Source organism: Psammomys obesus, unplaced genomic scaffold, assembly GCF_907164565.1.
Source record: "Psammomys obesus unplaced genomic scaffold, mPsaObe1.curated_primary_1811, whole genome shotgun sequence".
Taxonomy (NCBI): Eukaryota; Metazoa; Chordata; class Mammalia; order Rodentia; family Muridae; genus Psammomys; species Psammomys obesus.
This window is the reverse complement of record NW_026596051.1, coordinates 40,989,286-41,002,083: the sequence shown is the minus strand read 5'-3', so window position 1 is coordinate 41,002,083 and position 12,798 is coordinate 40,989,286.

Below are 12,798 nucleotides of genomic sequence, written 5' to 3'. Positions count from 1 at the left end.
GCCATATCTGGCACTGAAACACATTTGCCACTGGTCAGTTGCTGTGGGAAGAAGAATCATTCTCTGTTGGAAATATGGCCACTGGTTGTTTTCTCATGTTCCAGTGGATGTGCCTACACTCATGCAATTATGCAATTATGGATGGCTATAATTTTAATTAATGGATTATCAGCAAAAATAAGTCATGATGAAGGAATGAGTCATTTTGGATAGATATGATGGGTTATGGGGAAGAAAGCATATATGTGAATGTATATGAACTTGGAAAAATAATGAGAAAATGTTTTTTTTTTTTTTTGAAAATATAAAGAACTTCTACTAAGGTGCTTTTGAAAAGAGATGTGTGGAAAGGTACTAGTACCCAGTTATTATATAGTTTCATGGACTCTTCTCTGAATTCATATCCTACCTAATAAAGGGGTCTTACCAAAGAAGCCTACTTCCATTATCCATGACCTATGGTGATATCATATTCCAAGTTGATTAAACACAGCAATTTTATATATTATAATAAGCAAACATCAATATAATTTATCATGTATGTTTTTAAATGAAAAAATATATGAGACTCTAACCACCTAGACCAGAACCTTAACATTATTTCCTCTTTCACTTGAAGTAAATATGCAGTAGAAGTTTTGGTTTCTTTAAAAATGCAGTTATGTTCTATAAATATGTGTTTATTTTAATCCCAAGTGTGTGATATGGGGCTCTCCTGCCTTAGTTTATCTACAGCTAATAAATGCCTCCTGGAGCTCAGAGAGGGTCTGGTCTTTGCTAGCTGCAGTTAGTGAAATTCCGAGAACTCAGAGGTGGCATAAATACCAGATCCTGGAGAGAGAGAAAACTCTGAGAAGGAAGAAGGCTGCTGTTCTCCGTGTTGTTGCGAGTTCGTTCTTCTGCTATGCTTGCTGCTGGTGATATGCAGCACTGCAAGACATCCCGACAGCTGAGACTGGCATTGTTCCAACACCCCCAGCCCCAGCCAGCCGGAGTTATCCAAAGAGAACTCTGCCCTCTCTCTCAATAATCTTCTTTCTGCCCTACCTATTGTTGGGGTGTTTGGAAGGTAGTAGGAAGAATAAGAGGAGGAGAAAGGAGGTAAAGGCATAGGAAAGCCATAACGCAGACAAAAAGTAGCACCAACATAAAAATATTCACATTTTATCCATGTAAAAATCATTTAGTCAAGTAAGAATGAAAATCACTTAATGAAAACAGCCTCATTATTGGGAACAATGAAATGCAAACATAAGGCAATGATATTATTTCTTTAATTTCAACTACACTGTTGAAAGGAGTTTGGGAATATCTGAGCATTTATATGTAGGTATGTATATATATATATATATATATATATTGCATATGTATAATTACATCATTATATAATATTCTAGTTTTAACCCCTCATTTATTATGTCATTTATTCATCAAGAAAATTACTGGGCTATTCTGACACTGAACTACTTACAAAATATAATCAATTCTAAGATGAGTATATTAACTTTAATCGTTATAAGAACAGAAATGATTAGTTGTTTAAACACTCCCCAACACTTATTGTTGAAACTTTTCCATGACTAAATTTACTCAAAATGTTTCATTCTATTATTCATTTTAATAAAAAGTTATCATGGCCATTCATTACTAAAGTAAGAATATTTTCAACAACTCTTGTTTACAGCCTCAAAGAAAACATGATTCTGCCTTCTACTGATGCCCTTGCCTATGAGATATCTTGAATTGTCAGAAACTGCTGTAAGTCTAGCAATACAAAGAAAGGAGTTTGGAAGAACAGAGATACAATAGGATAATGCACAGAATTGTGAATATTTAGAAAATTTCCAAATCATATAAAATAGAATTTATGGAAAGAACTACAAACTGAAAAAAAAAATGTTTCTGTTGGATACACTCAGAAAATGCAGTTTTTATTCTTCAGTGGTTGTTATTTGGACAATAGTCATAGATAGTTGCAGGGGTCAACTTGACCCAAAATTGGAAATATCTAGGAAGAAGAAACATCAATTGAACAAAAACTGAAATAGATTCCTAGTTCATGTAGCAGGGCCAAGCTAATTGTGGGTAATAACATCCTTAAGTATGAGGGCCCGGACTGTGTAAGAATGTTGGCTGAATGTGAGACATGAGGCAAGTCAGTAAGCAAAACTCATCTAAGGTTCTGAGTCAAGTTCTTATCCTGCTGAGTTTCTGCTCTGACTTCCTCAGTGATAGACTACAGTGTTTGATGTGAAATAAAACCTTCTCTCCCCACGTTGTTTCTGGTCATGCTATTTATCACAACAACAAAAAAGAAAACCAGCTCAAACAACTTAAATCATTTTTAACAATGTATTAGAATATACTTAATACTGAGTGCACCTAAAATATCATCATTCAAACATATTCAGTGGAAGTAATTTAACCTGAGTTTTACTTGTGAAATGTATCTGTAATTTATGGATTGGAGAACATTGCAGAGCAAAGGAAAAAAGGTAATGAAATGTTTTCCTATATTCGTTATGGTAAAGTATACTTGTTGTCCAAGAAAACTAAAACACTGATGATATTAGTGAACATTAAAGGTTAATCAGACATTGTGACATTTACCTATAAGTCAAGAACTAGTGAGGTAAAGACAGAACAATTGTGAGTTCAAGGTAAATCTGGACCACATCGTGTTTTTCAGTTCAATCTGGACTATAGGAGACACAGCAACAAATAAAAGAAGAAGAAAAAACAGAATTGAAGCATATTGATAGTTCCATAAATTTAATTTTCAATACATGATTTAAAAGAAAATTGACACAATACCCTGGAATACTTAAATGAAGATCACTTAACACTTTATCCTTTCAGAGAATGTTGGATAGAAGAAATTGATTAAGGGCGTCACATATTAGAAATGTGAAGCCCACTATAAAAAAACCCTTTTAACCTAGTTGTACTATATTTATGGTGGGGAACATACTGTGACCTTAATAAGTTTTTTCACTATTCACCTAAGTCTTTTGTCTCAGTTAAATACCTTATTTTCATGCGAGCTATGTTATATTTTTTTCTCTTGACAGCTCTCAACATATTTGAAGGAAAAAAGGTATATAATAATTTTAAAAGGAAGGCATTCCTCAAAAAATGCTTCAATGATTTATAAAAAACGCACAACATGCCACTCAAATCCCTGACACAATATTACGAGCTTTCAAAACTGTGTGTGTATTTTCAGATTTCCACAAAACGGATATGATTTGGAGAAAGAAAACTGAAAATACTTTGAAGAAAATGGAATTATAATTTAAAGTGTTTTAGTTCATGCTTACCTTTATTGAATCAAATAAGTAAAACAACTAGTAATCAACCAAACATGAACCAACAACTAAATATGCCCATTTATTTTTAAAAAATTATAAAGGAAAAACCCAGTAAGGAAATTCTACTAATACTAAGTACCTCTATAGTGAATGACTATAGAAACACACCATATAAAAACTGATCACTGAATTTCCCTGGGGAAACTTCACTTTACAACAGTGTGGTCTGGAGGTAATAGAGATAGTGTTTTTAAAAAGATAGTTTCTGATCCATGTACATCAGCATCATCTGCGTACCAAAGAAAATTCGAATTCTCAGACCTCTCAGCAATTATGCTGGATCAAAAAATGAGGGCTGTAGGCACCATTGTCTTTAATAAGTCCCACAGGTGAATCTGAAACACACTCTACAGAAACTAGTTTTCCTTTAGACTCAGATGTACTTTCACCTTAAATAAAGCATGGATGTTACATATATTAAATCCTGTTGATTATCAAGTGCATAAAATTGTCATTTATTTCAAATTAAAGGGCACTATGAAATGTAAAATATTCCAGTCTTTTCTCCAGGGGAGTAATTAACTCTCCCTCTCTCCCTCCCTTCCTCACTCTCTTCCTCTACTCCCGCCTTATGAATGTTCATTGCTTCAGTATTAACACAACTGTATTTCTTCTACTAATGTTGAGTCTACTAGCTTACTTGAGAACAGTGATGTATGGTAAATATATCGTCAATTGCTAAAAGTAATGCTTACATGACACAGAACTAAATTTCTAACATTATTTTATAGTCTACTATGATTTGAATGTGAAATATCACCTGGAGATTCATGCATGGAATGCTCGACAATCAGCTGAATAATTTTGGGCAATGCTGAAAAAATTCAGGAAGCTGAGTAAGTAGATACTTGGGGGTGTGCTTTTCAAGGATATGCCCAATTGTCAGTTGCATCCTTCTTGCTTCCTTTTTCGACTCTATCCTGCTTATTTCCTGTCCTCAGATGAATAGTCCTGATGCATGCAAACACGGAGATGATGCTGTGTATCACCAAATGGCCAGAGTCAGAAGAGCAGAGGGTGAGGTAGTAAAATCTCCAAAAGAATGAATGTCAATGCTTTCTCTCTCTCCATCAGGTTGTTTTTCTCATGTAGTCTCTTAGAAAGATGAGAAGTTAAACAAATACAAAAAAAAAATGGGGAAAGGAATGGTGCCATTTTATGAAGCACGAGGAGTAGTTAACAAAAGGATGATAAAGAAGCCTTGGGACGCACCAGGGAAAAGTTTAATGTGTGATCCCTTCTAGAGGTGAGAGAAAACTGCTTCTGGGTAAAGACTTTGCTCGTAGATTTCAGTCTAAGCTTAGTAATTGGACTACAGACCATTTATAATGTACTTATCTACGTTTTTGCAATTTTCTGGGATTGAATTTATTTAAATGATATGTACTAATGAATTCTGTAGAACAACTTTGTAAGCAGCATGGCATTCATAGCATCGTTAAGCCTGAAACCATTAAAACCATGTACTTTGGAGAGAAAGGGGCACACTTAATGTTATAAACAAGGAGGTGGTGAATGAGATATAGATGAAAACTGTGCTTAAATAAATCTACAAGTTTTCCTAGGCCTGATAGGAAATGCACCTTGAGGACATCTCAGAGATCACACAGAACTGATCTCTAACAGTCTCTAAGGTATAACAGTGTAAACTTCCTTAAAAGACATCACTGTAGATAGTTCCAGGAACATGTACATTTTGAAGACTACCAAAGAAATTATTTCCTCAGATGCATGTACATCAGCTCTCAGTACCTCAAAGGAAATCTTGAGGAGTGGTACATGCTTAAAGGTTCAGATATCCTTTAAATAATGTATGAGAGGTTAACTTGGGAAGCTGTGAGGATGTGTGTGTATGCATACGTGTATATGTGTGTGTATGTTGTGTAGGTATACGTACATATACACAATATAACATACATATTAGTGAGCAGATGTGTGTGTACAAAAATATGCATATACTCATATATATATACATATATACATATATATATATATATACATATGTACAGAGTATGGTTTTGTCTTTTTATGACCAAAAAGTATCCTAATTAGATGGAGTATACAAATAAGAAAATTTCATTACATCATAGAAGAAAAACACCATTATCAATTTTCAAACTTTTGTCATAATTTTTCTTGAAAAATATCATATCGACTTCAGATTCTACTGCCAAAGTTACTGACGATGCTCAGCTGCAGGCTCTACAAGTTTCTGAAGCCAAGATGATACTTGAGATACAGAAATTCTCAGGCCTCAGGAGGACAAGCACGTCTGAAGCAGCACATGAGAGCATCTGCTACCCGGTCAAGACGATGCAGCAGCCGCACCAACCATGACTAATGACAGCACTCCAATCTCTCACAGCTAATTAAAAATTCGCTATAGAGACACGCAGCAAGGTGTAGAAAGGAAAAGAAATGCTCCACTTGAGTGGCGCATTTGCAACAACATTGACTGGACAGTCACTGCAGTGGGAACGCTGTGCCCTGTCCCGGTTATGACACAGTGCAGGTTTGGACGACCTAGACAGTGATTTTGCCTTGTGTTTACTCTGTCTCTTGCTGTTGGCACAGCAGCCCTACACAGTATGATCCTTGGTTGTTGTCTTTAATTTTCATGATAGCAGTCCATTTCTGAAATACATTCTTTAGAACAGAGAACTTAGAGCCCCATTCTTGGGGAATTGCATATAGATATTAAAGGTCAACAGGAACATATAAGCCATTAGTGTTAGACTAATTTGGTAGTGCTCAAGAGATGATATTTTAAGGCTGAATCAGACATTGAATATATTTAGTTTAAAACTGTGCTTAAATTTCATGATTTCCTTGTTTTTAACTTCTGAGTAGCATTCCATTGTACAAATGTACCACAATTTCTGTATCCATTCCTCTGCTGAGGGACATCTGGGCTGTTTTCAGGTTCTGGCTATTATGAATAAAGCTGCTTTGAACATAATTGAGCAAATGACCTTGTTGTGCACTTGAGCATCTTTTGGATATATGCCTAGGAGTGGTATAGCTGGATATTGAAGTAACGCTATTCTTGAGACATGATAAGCTAAGGTCAAATAAAAGGGGAGGAGGACCTCCCCTATCAGTTGACTAGAGGAGGGGCATAGAGGGCAGGAGCGTGGGATTGAGAGGAGACAATGGAGGTAGCCACAGCCAGGATAAAGAGTGAATAAATTATAAAAAAATAATAAAATGTTTAAATAATACAAGTATTTTTAAACAGTTTATTTTAACAGATATGGTTTGAAATAGATATTTTTGGTTTCAGCATAAGAAAGACAAATTCTAGTACATTGGTGCTAGCAATAAAATATTTCTAAGAGAAAATTGTGAAGTACATACTCACTACCCCCGATGGGATTTTCCTAGCAGGCCACAGGGGAGGAAGAGAAACTCAGTCCTCATGTGAATAGATAAACTGGGTTGTCTGATTTAGGGAGGCTCCCCTATTCTGAAGAATAGGGTTGAGGGAATGTGGGTGGGTGGGAATGGGAGCAGAGCATTGAGGAACCTGTTATGGAGATGTAAATTGAATTAATAAAAAAAAGAAAAAATACAACAAACAATAAAAGTAAAGAAAAAAGATTTTTCCGTAGAGCTTCATAACAAAACAGGTTTACTTAATTCCTTGTCTTAACATATTCCTCTGGTAACATAATTTAAGATGGTGAATAAAAGCACCTCTATCCTTACAAAATGGATGACAGAGTGTTCAGAAACAAAGCACATCTAATTGATTTCTGCCTACTGTAATATGCTTTATTTCCTTCAATTTAACCATAAGGAAAACAATTCAGATGACTGCACCAATTTCTTCTAATTTAATTTGTAACCAATGAATCATTTTTCATTAAAAAAAAACACATCAACTTCATTACGGGAAGATTTAATCTAATTCATTTGGAATATATTCATTGTGGGAGGGAAAGACATAACAGATACCAATACATGGTTTTAATCTAGACAAACTTCAATCCGTAGAGGACTATGTTACGATAGCATTATAAATAATCAACTTGTGAAATAATGATAATCATTCTATAATTATTTTCCATTTCCACCAAGCTCTCTGCAACAAACCTGAAGCAGACAACTCAAAAGTCCCCCAAATTACCATCTGTGCGCGTATGTGATATGTCAAACATGCATTCCAAAAGTGGAGACTCCTTGCAGCAAATTGCTTTATCATCACCATATGTGCTGTCCACTGGACTTGGATTGTAAAGATCTTTGTTTGCACATACTTATGTCCTCAGCACTTTTCTGATCTCAAAAATGTTGTAATTTACTCATTTCTTAAAAAATCCAAATAGCCAAATATTTGTAGATACTCTGATAATGGCTCTGGTAAAATTTTGTGTACATTTAACCGATCCCTTCCCATGTTGCATTCTTAAGTTTGAAAAATCTCAAGCTGGGCTAGAAAGCAGACTTAGTAGTTGAGAGCGTTGGCTCGTCTTCTAGAGGTTGGTGGTTCACTTGTCAGAGCCCACTTAGCAGCTCACACCTCCTTTTCGAGTGGATCTGTCCCCATTTTTCACCTCATGGACACCATACACACACGTAGTACACAGAAGTAAATGTAGCCAAAACACCAGCTCTCTCTCTCTCTCTCTCTCTCTCTCTCTCTCTCTCTCTCTCTCACACACACACACACACGCACACACACGCACACACACACACACACAAATAAATGAATCCTTTTTTTAAAAGGCTAATAATTAAATATTTGTTGCAATTATTTAGTGATATTAGAAGCTTCAAGCATTTACATCTATATTGTTGAATTTTGAAAATTAATGTTCATAATGTGTATCAAAATTTTAGGGTCCTACAAAAAGGAAAAGAAACTAGATAGAAAGGAGTCTTTATTAATAATAATGTATTTCTATGACAAATTTACAGATGGCAAAACAAATGCCAATCACATATTATGACAATGATAAACTATGCTTTTAAATAGTATGATTTGCTTGTCATCTATCATTAAATTGTGGGTATTTTAATATAGTTAGAATAAGTAAAACTCTGAAAGTTTCATTTTTTATACATAATATACCACATATACAAAATGTTTAAGAAGAGGGGAGATAGAAAGACCTGGATGGGACAAGAGCTCCATAAGGAGAGCAACATATCAAAATATCTGGACCAAAGGGTCTTTGCAAAGACCAATACTCCAACCAAGGCCCATGCATGAATATAACCTAGACCCCTTCCTCAGATATAGCCCATATCAGCTCAGATGCCAATGGGTACCCTAGTAAGGGGATCAGGGACTGTCTCTGACATGAATTTAGTGGCTGGTTCTTTGATCATCTCCCCCTGAAGGAAGAGCAGCCTTACCAGGCCAGAGAGGAAGACAATGCAGCCAGTCCTGATGAGACCTGATAGGCTAGGGACAGATGGATAGGGAGGAGGACATCCCTTATCAGTGGACTAGGGGAGGGACATGGGAGAAGAGGGAAGGAAGGTGGGATTGGGAGGGGATGAGGAAGGGAGCTAAGCTGGGATACAAAGTGAATAAATTCAAATAAATAAATAAATATATATATAGGTAAATAAATAAAACAAAACATATACAAAATGAATGTAGTCCTTTTCTAAACTTTTAAAATGTTTCTTCTCTGTTTCCTCTTCTTTAATTGTTCTAATAGAAAACAAATACACTCCTGACATGATTCTTAACATTTATTTTCCTAATTCTGTAAATGGTTGCTTAAAACATAAATTTAAGAAATATTAAGGATTTTGAAAGTAGTTTGAAACTTACTTAATGTGAAACAAAGTACATTCTCATCTCTTTTTGTACTTACATTGTTATCTGTAACTCTACAAAACATTAAGGAACTCTTCAGGTTCCTTAATGTTAGTTTTAAGTATTTCTGTCATTTCAGCAGTGGCAATAAAGTACTTCAAAACTTCATAAAGACTGCTTTCATTTACACAGCATACTCTCGTATAGGCCTTAACAATTTAATGAATAAATTCATAAATGTTTTATTGGTGTAAGGTTTTCTTTTACCAAGATGCTCAATAACTTGATATAATAGTTATCAAAAACATAAAAAATATGTGAATAGAGCTTGTAAACCAAAGTAAAACATAAAAATAAGGTAAAAGTGTAATGGCTGTATTCATCATGGTCGATAAAACTTTATTGAGGACTTTCCATTTATTTAACTTTATGTTAGATGTAGAAAATGAAAAGAAAATTATGGCACATTCACAGAACTCATAGTCTTTATATGTTTACAAAATCCTTGCCAGAAAAGCAATAACAAAATTTAAAACTGTTGAAGAATGAAAATAATTGTCTTTCTTTTTTTCTAGGCTCTTCTTTATTGTGTTTTACCTGTTTGCCTGCAACCAACACATTACCTTATATAGCTAATTAAAAAATAACTTAATTGTGTATGTAGTTACTGGATTGCTAAAGTATATTTTTATTTTTATAAAAATAGAGGCAAAACCAGTTTATTTAGGTAATTAAAATGATTTTAACTGTAAATAGAGTTATCTGCTGGCAGGTTGGCTGGATCATACTTAACACTGGATATTTTCTGACTGTTAATGTAATAACATCCCATTCCTGGGCCACACTCAACGTACATCCTTGAAGGCCTGCTGCCACCTAGGAGAGACAGGTCAGACCCATGTGCCTCAGGTCCTTGCTTGCTGGGTCCTTCTGGGCAAGCCTAGGAGTTGTGAGGTATGTCCTGTTCTCCATGCTCTCCATTACCAGCCTACACCTCTGCCTGCATTCCCAAGTCGCTGCTGCCATTATGGATGACCAGATAACACACACCTTTTCTATCTCCTGTCCACTGGTCCCCCCAAAATCTCATAACAGAGGTAAACCACACCTGCCCCCCAGCGCTCCATTTTCTGGACCACAACTGGACTGCATATACCTGAGGCCTGTCAATACCTGAGAGAAGCAGATTGCTAAAGACTAGCTTAAGAACAAAAGCAACAAGAACCAGGGCAACATACACTACCACAAACCAGGTATCTAACTACAGCAAGCCCAGGATATTCTAACACAGCTGAAGCAAAAGAAAATGAACTTAAATCCAAAGTTAGAGATGATGGAGGTCTTTAAAGAAAAAAAATGAATAAATCCATTAAAGAATTACAAGAAATTGCAAGCAAACATGGAAGAAAATAAACAAAATTGTTTAAGACCTGAAATTGAAAAGCGAAGCAGTAAAGAAAGCCCAAACTGTAGAAATCCTGGCGATAGAAGCCATAGGTAAAAGAAGAGAAACTGTAGACTCAAGAATGCAAGAGATGGAAAAGAGAATCTCAGGCTTAGAAGATAGGAAAGAAGAAGTAGATACACTGGTCAAACAAACGTCAACTCTAAAAAAGTTTTTAATACATCTTGAAAATATGGGATACTATGAAAAGAGAAAACCTCAGAATAATAGGACTAGAAAAAAGAGAATATTCTCAACTCAAAGGCCCAGAAGATATTTTTACCAAAACCAAAGGAGAAAATTTCCTTAACATAAAATAAGAGGTGTCTATAAATGTACAGGAAGCTTACAGAAGACCAAATAGATTGAACCAGAAAAAGAAATCCTACAACCACATAATAATCAAAACACAAAATATACAGAACAAAAAAAGAATATTAATAGCCACGAGAGAAAAAAAGCTAAATAACAGTTAAAGGTAGACCTATCAGAGTTAAACCCACCTTCTAAACAGCATTATAGGGAATCATCTCCAAAAATGGCCATATCCTAATATACTTCTCAACAGAGATTTTATTTTATTTTATTTGAATTTTATTTTTTTCTTATCAGTTACATTTTATTAACTCTGTATCCCAGCCGTGTCCTGATCCCTCATTCCCTCCCCGTCCCTCCCTCCCTCCCTCCCTCATCTCCACCGTGCCCCTGGCCAAGTCCACTGATAGGGGGACCTCCTCCCCATTCATCTGATCCTGTTTTATCAGGTATCTTCAGGACTGGCTGCAAAGCTCTCCTCTGTGGCCTAACAAGACTGCTCCTCCAAGATATGATAAACATAATGAAATCTATACACCTAAAAAAGATAATCAAGAGAGCGGACATGGGGTAAGATTATCAATCCTTGTTTAGAAAGACAGATGGGATGTGCATTGAACATATGACAGAAGTCTACTGAGCGCATTTGAAAGACTCTAACTAGCAGTGTTTTCAAAGCAAAGACTCATGACCAAACCTTTGGCAGAGTACAGGGAATCATAAGAAAGAAGGGGAGTTAGTCTGATGAGGAAAAGATGGGAGCTCCACAAGGACCAAATATATCTGGGCACAGGGTCTTTTCTGAGACTGACATGCAACCAAGGACCATGTATGAATGTAACCTAGAACCTCTGCTCAGATGTAGCCTATGGTAGCTCAGTAACCAATTGGTTTCCCATAGTGAGGGGAACAAGGACTATTTCTAACAGGAACTCAACAGAGATTTTACAAGGCCAAAATGTCCTGGCCATATGCCTTGCAATGTCTAAGAGACTACAGATGCAAGCCAAGACTACTATACCCAGAAGAACTTTCAAACAATGTGGATGGAGAAAACAAGATATTCCATGACAAAACCAATTTTAAACACTGTCTTTCCATAAGTCCAACCCTACAGAAAATACTAGAAGAAAAACTCCAACACCAGGAGGTTAACTACACCCAAGTAAACAAAGGAAATAAATAATGTCACAGCAGCAAAGCAAAGAGAGGGAACACACACACACACACACACACACACACATACACACACTACTAACACCAACATCAAAATAACAAGAATTAATATTAATTTATATCTCTCAACATCAATGGACTCGATTCTCAAATAAAAAGGCACAGGCCAACCAAATATATACATAAACAGGATCTATAATTTTGTTGCATATAAGAAACAGGCCTCAGCAAAGAGATAGATATTATCTCAGATTAAAGGACTGGCACACGATTTTCTATGCAAAGATACTCACAAATCAAGCTGGAGTATCCATTCTAATATCTAACAAAATAGACTTTCAATGAACTTAACCAAAATTTATGGGAAAGGACACTTAACACTTAAAAGAAATATCTACCATGGTGATGTATCAATTCTGAGTATCTATCCCCCAAATGTGAAGGCACCCACAATTGTAAAAGAAACATTACTGAAGCTTCAATCACACATCACACTACACATGATAATAGTAGGGGACTGCAATATTCCACTCTCGCCAAAGAGACAGATCATCCAGACAGAAACTAAGCAGAGAAATAATGAAAATCATAGATGTTATGAATCAAATAGACTTGACAGGTATCTACAGAACATGTCATCCAAACACAAAAGAATCGAGCTTCCTAGAAGCACTATAGGGAACCTTCCCTGAAATTGACGACATAGTTGGTCACAAAGC